The sequence below is a fragment of the Otolemur garnettii genome, unplaced genomic scaffold, assembly GCF_000181295.1.
Source record: "Otolemur garnettii isolate 467f Iridium unplaced genomic scaffold, OtoGar3 scaffold00220, whole genome shotgun sequence".
Taxonomy (NCBI): domain Eukaryota; kingdom Metazoa; phylum Chordata; class Mammalia; order Primates; family Galagidae; genus Otolemur; species Otolemur garnettii.
In genome coordinates, this window is record NW_003852615.1 from 771,956 (window position 1) to 774,801 (window position 2,846).

A 2,846-nucleotide genomic window follows, 5' to 3' on the forward strand; every position below is an offset into this window, starting at 1 on the left:
CCCTTCATGTATTCTTTCCAAAAATCAAGACTTTTTTAAAACGCAGCGGGACCCGGGACAAATTGTTGAAAAGCGGGACTGTCCCGCCAAAATCTGGACGTCTGGTCACCCTATTCTAAGGTAAAGTTCAAGTTGTAGTTAAGCCCTTCACCCAGGGGGCGTGCTGAACACCCTCACATTATTCTCCTTAGGTGAGATCCCACCAACTGCCCTCCCTCTACCCCCTCCTCTCCCCCTGTGCTCCCCTTTTCCTTGCTGGACTACACTTGAGTTTTTTTCTTTCATGTGAGCATATATTGTTTATATGATGAAACACATTCTTCTTAGTAAAGTATCTCAAGAATGAAAAAAAAATCCTATGTACTCAATATTCAGATGACACCAATACATAAACATTTTTGTATTTAAAAGTGGAACATCATTCTTTCTCCCTATTCTAACTACAACTATTTAGATCATCTCAAAGGTCTTTAAGAAGTTTTAAAAACTGAGATATATTAAGCCTATTCTAAAAACAAGAAAAGCAAAGGATGGGGAAGTATAATTCCCTGAGTGGCTAAATCAGTACTAATATATAGACCAACTGTTACAGAATGCAGACTTCCAGTGTGATTTATTTGACAAACAGATGCTTTAAAAACAACTTCAATGTAAATGTCTTTAGGAAGGCATGAACTCTCCACATGCTGTGTCTCCACCACACTCTGTAGCTGGCCAGCCATTTTACACGTCTCCACTCCTTGGCTGGTTCACAACAGCATCTCAGTTTTCAACACCTAATTTATGAAGCTTTAGAAGTTTTAGACTGAAAGACTGTTAGAATTAAACAGATCTTAGAAATATACTTCCCAACCTTCTCAGTTGACTAGTAAAACACAGATAAATGATTTGTTCAATACTAAACATAAAATTAGCAGCAGACTAGCATGAAATCAAACTTTCTCACTCCTAATACTACATTCCCATTACAACTCCTGTCTTTCTAGCTTCTAGCCCTTAGTCTAAAATCTCCTTCCCATATAATGTAAACTCCAAAAGAGTAGGACCTTAGATCCTGTGAAATGATGTATTCCTGAAATCAAAAATAGAACAACTACATAGGTGCTCATTAATTTTTGTTAATAATGGGTAATGTTTAGCCACAGGTGGTATAAGAAGGAGTATTAATATTAACAGCCTTGGGTTACTTGCCAGATGTATACACAAATAAAATTGCATTTAATCCTTCCAAAAACAATACAGGAGAGAAATTATTACCCCTATTTCAGACAAGGAAACTAAAGCTAGTTAGGTGACAGTGTGCCCAGTTCACGTAAATCTAAAATCTCATATTTTACAATGGTCCACACTTGTAACACAAAGAACTGATAGGGCCAATAGTAAAATTCTTGGTATCAGCATACTTATGATTTTTAGACAAGCTAAAATATGACAAGAGCACGTACAAGATGGTAGACGTTGTGATAAGCTTTTGATGGCTTTCATGTGATGGGTTGACTAAAATGGAGATTTTTTTATCCCCATTTTTTGGATAAGAAAATGAGGCTCAAAGAATCTTAAAACTTGGCTGAAGGTTTATAACTAGGGAGTTTCAGGATCAGATCAACCCAAGAAAGCTGACTTCAGAATCCATGTACATAACTACTACAGTACACCACCACATGGACTAGGATGGTGGTTCACAAAATGTGGCTACCTGACAAGCAGCAGCATCTAAGAATTTGTTAAGATGCAAATTCTTGAGCCCCAACCAGGCCTCCTGAATCAGAATCTGTGCATGTGACACCAACCATGCAGTGTCTTCACATTTCATGTGATTCTGATGCTCGTTGAAGTCTGAGAACCACTAAACTAAGAAGTGATGCAATTGTTTTAAAAATGCTCTTAGACTCGGCTCAGCGCCTGTAGCTCAAGCGGCTAGGGTGCCGCCACATACACCAGAGCTAGTGGGTTCAGATCCAGCCTAGCCTACCAAACAACAATGACAACTACAGCCAAAGAATAGCCAGGCATTATGGTGGGCGCCTGTAGTCCCAGCTACCTAGGAGGCTAAGGCAAGAGAATCGCTTAAGCCCAAGAGTTGGAGGTTGCTGTGAGCTGTGATGCTTCGGCACTCTATCCAGGGTGACCGCTTGAGACTCTTGTATAAAAAATAAAAATAAAAAATGTTCTTAGACTCAACTTTTCATATATATACTTTTTGGAATTTTTTCTAAGCATGTACATACTTTTTAAAATATATATCAAACTGTGCTATTTTGTAATTTTTCTCTAATAAATGTTGGAAATATTTTTGATAACATTGCTTGAGAACATAATTTTCAATGGCAACTTAGTACTCTATCACATGCATATAATTTGTTAGCTAAATTCCTATTTTGTGAAGAACCATGAAGAGTCTGAGTTTTTACTGTGCTTGTGAGCTAACATGTTAAACCATGATTAATTCATGAATGGTAGGTAACAGAAAACCCAACACGGCTGAGTTAGAAAAAAGAGTCTTCATCACAGCACAGCAGGCAACAGGATCATCTATAAATGTGCATCAGTTCCACTTATCCTCAAGTCCCAGAAAGGTATACCCAAGTTTCAGGTGACACCAGCACATGAAGAAGGTCTCTTGCCAAAGAGATAAGGCTACCATAGTAAATTATTTTATTAACATCTTTACTGAACCTACAATTAGAATCACTCACTTTGGAACGACCATTCTTATGATCAAATAAAGAATACTTTTCAATATACTATGAGATTGGAAATTCTTAATAAATTCAGTAGGAGAACTGCAGGAAAGTTCTATAAGTTTTTGTTGTAAACTTTCATGGACCTTTCTTTGTAAAGAAAGG